Genomic DNA, 12,588 nt, shown 5'->3' on the forward strand with positions numbered 1-12,588 from the left:
TTTGAGTGTGAATTGTATTATAAAATGGAGGGAAATATGTTTTGAAATTGGATTGTCATCTCTGCCTGGAGTTTAAAGACTGTCATTTTCTTATAAACCTCGTTTCCACATGAAGGAAGATTTTCATAAACTATTTTGGAATGCTTGGTGCCATTCTAATACCCAGGAAAAATAATTACATTCTTTCTAGCTCCTTTGAAGGGATTTTTACTTAATTTAAAAACTTATTTTTTCTGTCATAGAGACTATCTAGAAGAGATAGGAAGTGTATCCTTGATTTTATCCTCATTAGGAAAAAGATGAGATTTTTGTGTTCATTTACATACTAGAATGACCTCTTGGTAAATTTCTGCATATCATATGTTTTAGTTTATTTAATAACTATTAGTTCATTCTTGTGAATGAAGGGCTCTAAGCTGTGACAAGCATTCAGGAGCTTTGTCCTTATAGTCTCTGGAGATAAATCCAAGGTTTAGGTTCATCGTATACTGCTTCATTCTGATGTACTACTTTAGCTTAAGTTCACATTAAGTTCACAAAATGCTGAACATCATCAAGAATGGTATTAGAAGGAAAGAATGATTTGCACATTTGATTAAATCATGCTCTTACATGAGACTAGTTGTAGAAGGGGAGAGATATATATAGAAGAATGTATTTAGAAATAAATGAAATCATAAAGTTGAAGAAGGATGAATGAAAATTATTTTACCAAATCTAGTACTAAATGAGGTGATAACCTACTTTCTGCCTATTTTCCTTCTTTAAAAAAAAAAACTATTTGTTATGAGAAGTAGAAAATAATATCCCAAGAAAAATTTAGTTAATGAATGTATAGATTTATAATGGAATTACTAAAGATAACTAAGAATGTTTATTATCACATAGGAGATTTTCAGCTTTCATCGATGGCTTTAAGTTCACCTTATGGTTACCCTCTGATTTTTCTATGTCTGCTTTGGATGCATGTCATATACGTGAATGGTTTGCCCACTGCAGGGGTGAGCAGAATTCTACTTAGGTGTCCTAGCAGTATTTCACATTCAGCCTCTTTAGAATCACTGCACTGATTGGATGCTGCAGCTATGATTATTTTTGCTTCCATTATTTCAAGGCCAAGTAGATTGTTATAAAGCACATCACTGACTTCATGAATCTTTGTTTGCTTAGTAGCTGCTTTTTCAGATACAGTTAGATCCTTTAGGTAACCTGTTATTTATTTCAGGTCCTCTTTAAGAAGAAACAAACTTCACTTTTTCGGGATTATTTTCCTAGTGCAGTTTGGTGCATGTAAGATAAAATAAGAAGATACTTGTAGAATTAATTAAAAAATGAGGGGTTTGGAAAACAGCTAGTAACATTACTATTGGGTTTCTTTCGCACTATATTTGATCCTGGTGATAGCTGTGAATATATTTAAATTCGGTTGTAGGAAATGGTATTTAAAGACCATGATTTAAGTGATACAGAATTGCTCTTTGTCTGGTTCTGACTTCTTTCTGTGGGTTTTAGAATACTTCATGTGTGACTACCTCATCTTGACCCTTTTCAGTGTCAAATTTATTGACCTGTGCTTTATGTCTATACTTTCAGCTTTTGTCACAGTTTGATTTAAAGCTTCTCAATTGCTGTGAAATTTTGATTGTATGATATTACTAATATTATATTACAGTTTTCAAAAACCTATATGAGAACATTTCTCAGAGTACTGTTAAAAACTTTGTTCCTTAAGAAACTGTTTTGTTTGGTTTTACAAATTTTTTTTTTTTAAAGATTTTTTTTATTTATTTGACAGAGAAATCACAAGTAGATGGAGAGGCAGGCAGAGAGAGAGAGAGAGAGAGGGAAGCAGGCTCCCTGCTGAGCAGAGAGCCCGATGCAGGACTCGATCCCAGGACTCTGAGATCATGACCTGAGCCGAAGGCAGCGGCTTAACCCACTGAGCCACCCAGGCGTCCTGTTTGGTTTTAGAGTAGGAGTAATAAGTTTCACTTTTCTCCTTTGTCTTGCTTTTTGGGAAGTAAAACGGAAAATAGTGTTTAGCACTGAATAGATTGACTTCCAATACCACCCCCTGCTTTCGTCTCTAAATTATTTTAGTACTTTTGGGATCTTTATTTCTGTATGCTGCCTTACAGTCTCTTGGAAAGTTCACATGATAGTAACAAAAGTATCAACATAAGTATAAGGCCGGTTTGACTAAGTAGATTTTATTAATTTCGGGGTGGGTTGGGGCTTGGGAGGAATGCCTTTTTTTTTTTTTTAAATGAGAACACATGTTGGAGAACATATGCTTTTTTTCACAATGCTTTTATAGGCAGATTTTTGGAGAGTATAGGTTTAAAATTTTTCTTCTGTGTTTCTATCAGTGGGAAAATATTTTAGACACTGTGTTTTATTTTTTTTTTATTTTTTTTATTTTTTAAATATTTTATTTATTATTTATTTGACAGAGAGAGATCACAAGTAGGCAGAGAGGCAGGCAGAGAGAGAGGAGGAAGCAGGCTCCCTGCTGAGCAGAGAGCCCGATGCGGGACTCGATCCCAGGACCCTGAGATCATGACCTGAGCCGAAGGCAGCGGCTTAACCCACTGAGCCACCTAGGCGCCCGACACTGTGTTTTAAAGCCAATTAATAATTATAATGCATTAAAGTTCATCAAGCACATAATCACTATCTGTAGACGTGAGAAGAGATTGTAGCTATGATCTGCCTATTGACTATTACAAATATGTGAGTAAAAGACAAATGCAAACAATATACAGTTACAGTGCTGAAATGCTTACTGTGCTGAGAACTAAACTTCATGTGTGCTTGAATCAGCATTAAGTATATGACTGAATAGTTAGCAGAGGAAGAGTTGTGTACATTGAAATCACAGGGGAACATCTTTCAACCTAAAGTATGCTGTAGCCCAAATCACATTATCTATTAAATTATTTGTGAAAATAATACTGATATCTAGTATGCTGTAGCCCAAATCACATTATCTATTAAATTATTTGTGAAAATAATACTGATATCTAGGATAATCTGAAAATTTAGGGACTTGTAGCAAATGGACTCAGATGCTGAAAAAGATAGCTTAAGCGTACAGAGCAGATTTCAAACTTCCTTCCATAGCAAAATGAATTTGCATGAGTATTACATTCAGTATCACTAGGTTAGGCTGGGGACTTTGATCAGGATCATAAAATCTTAAATTTGTAGAATTTTATAGCCAGGAAGAACTTTAGAAATCAGAAACCAGTATGTATAAAACTTTCCAATGATGAGGAACCTGAGGAACATGAGTACCAGGGAACTTTGAATAGATTCCCATTTCTCTTGTCAGAACTGTGACATTAGTACCTTAGAGAGGGGTTTGGATATGTATTTTTAAACAGGCGTTTTGGATGCATTTTATGATCAAGAAGGTATGAGAAATTTTGTCTGATCCAGGGTCATTTTATATAGGTGATACTTATTTAGAGAGGCTAAGTGATTTGCCTGAGGAAGAAGTGTTATGCAAAACTAAAATTAGAATTTGAATGAACTAGAAATGTTACTTTCTAATTGATAGTGCTATTATCTGTATCATATTTATGCACTTAAATGTGTCAAGTTATGTTTACTTAGCTGTTTAAACTGTAGTCTGGTTACGAATTAAACTGGTTGTGAATCAGCTTTCCAACCATGTTTGCATATATGGGAAATAAGAGTTGATGTTTGTAAAAGTCAATTATTTAAGTAAATGTGTATATATGTGTGTATGTAGGTGTGTATGTAGTATGTGTGTTATGAAATAATGAGATTGATTTTCATATGATTGCAAAATAACCCTTTAAAATCAAATCTTGTTTTGGGACAATCATTATTGTAAAAACAAAAAATTTATTTTGATGCACTTTGTTTTAATGACTACCAAAAAAGATTGAATATCTTGTTTGTTTAATGGAAATTAAAGTGGGCTGTTAGGTCATTTGATAAGTAAGGCATAAAATGTTCTCCCATGAAGGGTCAGTATTACTTTATGGATGCTTCTGGATATTCAGAAAATAAAAGCTAAAAAGCTGTTGTACATATGTGTTACTGGCCAGTAAACAGCTTTGTTATAATAGAAAGCCAGTGAAGCTCTGGTTAAAACATAGAAAGATGATGGAGATATTTTTTTACTCTCAAGAAGGATACTCTATGTAAAGAAGAGTTACTTCGTTTTATCACATTTCATGGTCTGCATTAAGCTGACCATTAATGCCTCCCCTTGAATGACATTGAGCCTTAGGATCTAGTGAGGAAGAGGCCTGCAGAAAAACACTAATTAGATAACATGAAATAGATGCTTTAAATGTAAGTTTAAGCACAGGGAATAGAGAGGTGTATATAATTATTTCTTCTAGGGAGGGACGGAATGGGACAGAATGACTGAGGTTTCAGTGGATAGGAAAAGGAATGAGATGAGAATGGCAACCAGGTTGAAGGAGTTGTTTGAGTCAAGGTTTAACTGTGAAAGTAGGTTATGTATTACAAGTGACAGTGTTGACTGCATGGAAGCATAGAAGTGAGATGAGGCTAAAAAATAGGTTAGGATTAGATCTTGAAGAGGCTGTAAACTGAATAAGTATTTTAAAACTTTTTTGTGGGATATAAGATCATAGAATAAGTTTTCATATTATATTCTTTGGTTTTTGGTGATGGTGGTGGTGCTTTGTTGATTTATTCTTTCCATACCTATAGTAAACAAAACATTGTAAAACACTATGAAATACTTTGTGAGCTCTTATACTGTCAGCTTAGTGTAAAATACAATAGTCTATTCTCAGGTTTTTCTGATTTGCTTACATCTATCTTTATACTTGCTCATTTCTCAGATTCTCTAGTGGCTCTTTTTATTTAGTTTACTGTGCCAGGCATGGGATTGCACTTTATATATTGTATCTTCCATTATTTAATTCTTAGGACAACCCTAACAGAAAAATATATTGTCTCTGTTCTACAGATGAGGAGTTGAGGCTTTGAGAACCTAAGTTAGATCACAGGGCAATCATAGTAACTAGCGAAGGCAGGATTCAGACCATCTCTATTTTAGCTGTAAGTCCCATGCTCTTGGGGTGTCTTGCTGGCTCAGTTGGTAGAGAATTTGACTTTTTTTTTTAAGATTTTAATTTTTTTATTTGAGAGAAAGGGAGAGAGAGAGAATCCAAAGCAGACTCTGTGCTGAACTGAGAACCTGACACGGGGCTCAATCCCATAATCCTGAGATCGTGACCTGAGCTGAAACCATGATTTGGATGCTTAACTGACTGAGCCACCCAGGAGCCCCACACATGTGACTCTTGATCTTGGGGTTGTAAGTTTGAGCCTCATGTTGGGTGTAGAGATTACTTAAAAATAAAATCTTAAAAAAAAAAAATCCCATGTTCTTAATAACCACTACATTGTTGTGGTTTTTTTTGTTTTTGTTTTTTTGTTTTTTGTTTTTGTCTGTGCCTGAGTAATAGGAAGGTAGTTGGAATAGGATAACAGGACTAGGTAATAGGAAAGTGGGAAGTGGAGAGGTAGGAGGAAGTAAAATGGTATGCTACCAGGAAATCTGCCTGGTGGTTTGAAATCTTGGGTAATTTGTCCCTGCCTCTTTTCAAAGTAATTTACCATTAGTTCCTGTCTTGAAGTTTATGTGAATTTCATGTACTGGCAAATAACTGTAAGCTTTGACTTGACTGTTAATAGATGATGAGGCAGAGTTATGACAAGCCTTTCTGGGTAGATATGAATTTCTTGATTTTAAGAACGTACAAGGTAATTCCCTTGTTACCATTATCTTTGCTGGATGTATGAAAGGTGTTGAGGACAGAGAAGCTGATCTCAGGAACATGTGCTGTTCCTTTTTTCTTTGTCTTCCTTTCTGCCCTGTTTCAACATGTTGGTCTTGTTTGGCAGCTATTCTTATGGATTTCCATGGTGCCATCACCTGTTGGAACTCAGTGTAATTTACTTATGTTTCTAGAAGCTTAAAAATTTTTTCCCCTACTTAAGAAGATTAAAAATTACATGTTAGAGGAAGAGAATTATATAAATGTAAACATTGCAATAGTAGTTGAGATACTAATTTCTGGTCACTCTTGTATAATAATGACTTGCAAAGTTACGAGCAGAACTTGTCTGTGAAGAGGGTTTTTTGAATTCATCCATAGTGCTGGATCTCAGTTTTCTCTTTCCCAGTAATCATGTACCTCATTTGGATTCCATTATTTCTAGGTAACATATTATGTACACCTTAGTTAACAATTCACATTATCTTTTGATATTTTACAGTCATGTTTATTATGTTTGAGTCAGTGTTAATTTGTAATAATTTATTTAGAACTCCAGGTTTACTGTCTATGGAATAACCTGATGACTGGTGTTTATTTTGCCAGAGGATCTCATAAAAACCCTTTGTATTTAGACTAAAACTGAAATCAGTCAGGCCCTTTATTAACTTATTTAGCTTATTTATGGAGCTTCTGCTATGTACTGTGTTTTTTCTACTGTGATTAAAAAGAGTTTCTACCCTTCAGGGTCTTGCTTTCTACTGAGGATTATAGAAAGATGACCAAATTATATATCTTTAAGGTGTACAGAGGCACCAAACTTAGTCCTACTCTTATGCTGAGTTTTGAAGGAATTTACCAGGGAGGCAAAGACGGGCATGTAATGAGGTAGTGTGTATGAACGTATAACAGGATGTTAAAAGGGAGTGTGACATGCTTAGGGAAAAACAAAGGAGTTTGGTCGTAGCTTTAGAATTAGGTACATGTTAGGGAACCATGAGAAAAGAGACCAGAGTTAGATGGGGACAGGACATGAATAACCTTTTATGCTATGCCAAGTGTGTACTTTATCCTGAAATGATAGGAAATGATCCACCTAGTATAGGGTTTTAAACCAGAGAGGATACCGTCAGAATTGTGTTACAGAAAGTCACTCTAGTGGTATTGTGAAAGAGATAGCACTTAGGAAGTTGTTAAAACAGCGGTGACCTGAAGTACAGGCTGTTGAGATGCAGAAGAGAGTTTGATTGGAGGAAGCATTTTTGAAGTAGAATTAAGGTGATTTTTGAATCCTCACAGCTGGGAAGTGAAGAGAAGCTAGAATAGGACTGGCAAAAAGATTTTATCCCTTATGCCAACTCTGATTAATAGGTGGTTAACTACTAGAAGTTGGGGAAAATAGCTTCTTGGTTTCACTCTGTTCTTCTGGGAGGCTCAAGGTCTAGATGTTAGCTTCCCCATCCTCTGTTGCTCCTGGTGCTTTAGAACCCTGATATTTTTATTCAATAATGATAAAAAACAAAAACAAAAACCCAAAATAAGTAAAGGGTCAGTTTTATACTTTGAATATATATTTAATATAGTAAATAAGTAAACATTTAATATAAATATCAGTTGAACTGATATTCTTAAATCTCTTATTTTTGATGAGAACGATAAAGGTGACTGTGGCTTGTCTTACATTCTTTTTTCTTCTTAGTACCTGTTGGAAAAAAGGAGCTGTATATAAGTGAAAGTGGATCTTTCTGTGTACAGAGAAATGAAGTAAGATTGATATTTATTTTGTTAGAGTATCCTGGTTTTTAGTTTATGTTATTCTTATATATTTACCACAAAGATGGATGGGAATTCCTGGATGTAATAAACTTACTCAGTTCTACTTCGTACAGTAAGTGAGGTTGGTGATGAAGTAGATGATCTCTGCCCTAAAGATGCTCTTGGAAGACATTAGGGGTTATTTGGAATTTTGAAAGAGCTGCAGTGTGGAGACTTGTCTAGACTTGTGCAGGATTGTGGGGATGAAATGAGGAATAAACAGAATTGAGCATACTTGACAAATGTTAATTTCTAATGCAATATATGAGAGAGGTCGTAGTATTCTTGTTCTATAGGTGAGGAAACTGACACCCATAAAAGGTGCATTAATTTGCCCAAGGCCAAGCAGGTGATAAAACATGATGCTAGGATTTAAACTTGTATCTGCTGCCTCCAAAGCCATGTTTATCCCATTTACACCAGATGGCCTTTCAAAAAATCCGGCCAAGCAAACTAATAGGAAAAAAAAGTGAGATTGTAATTGGAATCTAAAACAAACAAGCTCAGAGATGCAGAGGGCAGATTTGTGGTTGCCACAGGCAGCAGGTAGGGTGTGGGCAAAAAGGGTTAAGAGGGTCAAAAGGTAGAAACTTAGAGTTTTAAGTCATGGGGATGTAATGTACAATGTGGTGACTAAGTTAATAATATTATAGTGCATATTTGAAACTTGCTAAGATAATAAATCTTAAAAATTCTCCTCACAAGAAAAAAATTCTGTTACTATGTATTGTGACAGATGTTGACTAAACTTAATGTGATCATTTCACATATTGAGTCATTATATTATACACCTGAAACTAATATGTCAATTATACCTCAGTTAAGAAAACTACCAATTCTATGGTGCTTAATAGTTGATGATGCATTTTCACTTTTTTTGGTAACACCCAGAAAAGATAAATAGGGTAGTTATTATCATCTCCTTTTGACAAGTGAGGAAACCTTGTGGATGGCTTTATTTACTAAGATACTTATTTGGTTTCTTCTGACAGGTGTAGAAAGAGGTGGTGAGTAGATCATGATCAAATAGCTAGTTAGTGACAAAGCAGAGGTAGTTCCTAGATCTTTCTGACTCCTAACCCAATGCTTATTCTACAAATACATTGCACTACCATCCTTCCCCTGCCCTGCCCTTGTGGATCTGCATTGATTCTGAGAAGACCCACAGAGAATGTTAGCATGAAGTGGAATGTCACACACAGAGTGTTCAGCAATGACAGGGAATCCCAAGAATGGTAGGAAGGAAAGGGAATTGTTTTGGTCACTGTCTTAGTCTGTTCAGCCTGCAGTAACAAAATACCACAGACTGAGTAATTTATAAATAAACTTATTTTTTGTAGTTTTGGAAGCTAGAAAGTCCATGATCAAGGATTAGCATGGTTGGGTTCTGAAGGCCTCCTTCTGGATTGTAAACTACAAATTTCTCATTGTGTCCTCACATGCTGGAAAGGGCAGGATTTCTCTGGAACCTCATATGTAAGGGCATTCATCCCATTCATGAGGGCATGGGCCTCATGACCTAATCATCTGCCAGAGGCCCTGTTTCCTGATACCACCACCTTGGGCATTAGAATTCTAACAGAGGAATTCTGGGGAAACGTGAACATCCGGACCATGGAAGGTACTCTTTTCTTAGGTAAGGGATGAATCTCATTTAGTTACCGCTGATATATAAAGTTACAGATTTAAAAAATATATATTTATTTACTTGACAGAGAGAGAAGGAACACAAGCAGGAGTGGGAGAGGGAAAGCAGGCTTCCCGCTGAGCAGGGAGCCCCATGTGGGGCTTGATCCCAGGACACTGGGATCATGACCTGAGCCGAAGGCAGACGCTTAAGGACTGAGCCACTCAGGCACCCCTAAAGTTACAGATTTTAAGAAATAGAGTGACTCACTTTGCAAAATAGTATTGTAATTTAAAAAATATTTTAAGTTTCATTTTCATAATTTCCCTGTTTTAAAAACAATCCTGGTTTAGAAAAACAGGACTTAAAATAACTGAGTTTTTAAGAACACGTGTGAAGGGGTGCCTGGGTGGCTCAGTTGTTAGGCTTCTGCCTTTGGCTCAGGTCATAATCCTGGGGTCATAAGATCGAGCCCTGCATTGGGCTCCCTGCTCACTGTGAAGCCTGCTTCTTCCTCTTCTATTCCTCCTGCTTTTGTTCCCCTCTTTCTGTCTGTGTCAAATAAATAAATGCAATCTTAAAAAAAAAAAAAGAACACATGTGAAATGAAAAATGTTTATTGTAATGTTCAGTGTGTGTTTGTTGTATTAAAAGTTTTGTTCTTACATAAAATCTAGATTCTTTATTTGTTAAACATATTTTATATTTCTTTTGTCTAGCTTTATTGACAAAAATTGCATATATTTAAGGTACACCAATGTTTTAGTATACATATTCACTGTGTATATTTATCATATTGAACCAAGTATTAGGTCTTGAACAGTAGGGGCTCAATAAATGAAGTGTTAATTTCGGGCCACAAAGATCAGATATTTTGGACAAATTGAGATGGTGGACAGTTTCTTATTTCCCTAGAGACCATGTGTATGCATCTTACCCTGCTCCTGGCTATTGCTGATTTATCTAAGGGTTGAGATACCTGATATATGGTGGGCTGATTGGATTCTTTACTGAGAATCTGAAAACCCAGATGGAGAGAGAATCCCAGCACAGTGATAGTAGGCAGTTGGAGCTCCATCTTACCAAGGCTGTGCCCTATAGACGGAAGTCTGTGAACTCCCGCTGCTGAGATCGCTGGTGCGGCTCAGCTTCTGTCCTTCTGAGTTTAGCGGTCAACCAATCCAGTGCCAACCAATCCAGTGCCCTTCCAAGAAGCCCCAGTTTTTGTTCAAATTAGCACAGTTAATTCAACATTTATATTCTGCTGCTTGCTATTAAAAGAACTGTAGCAAAATACTAAATAAAGAAAAAGCTGTCGGTTATTTATTTTCTTTTTCCCCAATCGAGGAAGCTATGAAGTTTCAGAGCTAAAAGACCCTGGCAGTCATTTGGTCTGGTACTGACATTCTTTTGACTGTGACTCACAGAAGTACATTTTACTGCAAATGTTATTTGCCACACCTGGTTTACTTAGTTACGCATATATTATAGAAACAAAAGTACTTACGCTTTTAACTTGATTTTTGTTCTATTCTAGTTGGAAAAAATTAGTTATAACTAACTGAATTGACTTCATGTATGACCTGTGAATGGCTTATAAGCCCACATTAAAAACCAATTTAATTAAATTACTTTATTTTCTAGAGAAGAGCAGTAAATGACAGTGTTGGTATTGAAAACTAAATATACCACTATGTTTTTCTTAAAAATGTATTTTAATATTCAATTACCAATAGTTTCTATCTGTTTTAATAAAAAGAACTATGGAAATAGAGTTTGTATGTGGATTTGCCTCCTTAAGATTTATTTTATCTAATTTCTATGGTATATTGCTGTCAGGTTAATTATTCTGAAATGAAACTGGTATCTGTCTTAGTTTCCAATTCAGAAAATTTTAATCATTTCATTTGACTTGAAATTTTATTAATATACTTTACAGTTGCACATGCAATTCTTTTTTTTTTTTTTTTTGGCTTTTCAGAGTTAGCATCTAATGATGATGATGAAGCATCTAAAGTTGCTTCAAGCTTTATATGTAAAATAGATAATTTATTTTTTCAGATTTTTTATGAGATATAATTGATATATAACATCAAATTAGTTTCAGTTGAACAGCATAATGGTTTGTATATATTGTGAAATAATCACAGTAAGTGTAGTTAACACATGTCACCATATATATTTACAAAATGTTTTTCTTGTGATGAGGGCTTTTAAGATGTACTCTCTTAAAACTTGTAAATATGTATAGTACTATCAACTCTAGTCATCATGCTGCACATTATATCCCCATGACTTAAGTCATGTAAGTTTATACGTTTTGACCCCCTTCACCCATTTTGCCTAATCCCTATTCTCCACCTCTGGCAACAGCCAATCTTTTATCTATATCTGTGAGCTTGTTTTTTTGTTATTGTTGTGTTTTAGGTGTCACATATGAATAAGATTGTATGATATTTGTCCTTTTCTGACTGACTGATTTCACTTAGTGTATGCCCTCAAAGTCCATCCATGTTGTCACAGTTGGCAAGATTTCATTCTTTTTTTATGGTTGAATAATATTCTGTGTGTGTGTGTGTGTTTTCACACTTTCCTTATCCATTGATGGACACTTAGATCGTCTCCGTATCTTGGTTATTATATTTAAAGCATTAGTGCTGTAGTGAACGTGGGCATGCATATATCTTTTCCAGTTAGTGTTTTTATAGTTCACTTTGGAATAATGAAAGTTTGTGATCTTATCTTCATAACTCATTCAAAGTAGCAAAAGCTAAGATACTTAAGAAGTTGTCTGATATTACAGACCTGCCAGCAATAATTTTTGTTCTTTACTGGTGATGAATTAATCATATATTAACTAAGTCTTTTCATCTTTTAAAACAATGAAAAAGATAACTATTCATTATAGGTTACTAAACTTCTTCAGTAGGTGGTACAGTAGAAGGTGGTTTATATTTATATATGATACATAATTATTGGTATATGATTATATATGCGCACATACATAATTAGAGCAGAAAGAATGAGATGTTGTAGCAGGTTGGATACCAAAATGTAGATTTTTCTAATTTGCACACTTCCAGTCCATTGCTCTAGAGCAGCGGGTGGTCATCGCTGTTGTCCGCAGCCATCTATTCCCCAGTCTGTTTGAACAGATTGAGCTCCCACCTCAGCCCCGTGACACCAACCCACTTTTGCGGTTTGTAGGTTATAGCAGTTTAAGAAATTGTTTTTAACTCATGTCAGTGACGTGATTTAAAGAAAGAAAATAGGTGATCATTAAAACAAAAACTTTAAAAAGTGTTCCATTTGGATGCTTGCTTGTGTTCATACACCTGGATAAATGAGCTTCTG

General features: G+C 35.2%; 1 protein-coding gene across 5 annotated transcripts in view; it reads left to right on the top strand.

The window, feature by feature from the left end:
• The window catches only part of CAMSAP2 (calmodulin regulated spectrin associated protein family member 2), a 118,552-nt gene that overhangs the window by 21,711 nt on the left and 84,253 nt on the right, over window positions 1–12,588 (top strand). The window lies entirely within an intron of this gene.

This window comes from Mustela erminea, chromosome 17, assembly GCF_009829155.1.
Source record: "Mustela erminea isolate mMusErm1 chromosome 17, mMusErm1.Pri, whole genome shotgun sequence".
NCBI classification, from domain to species: domain Eukaryota; kingdom Metazoa; phylum Chordata; class Mammalia; order Carnivora; family Mustelidae; genus Mustela; species Mustela erminea.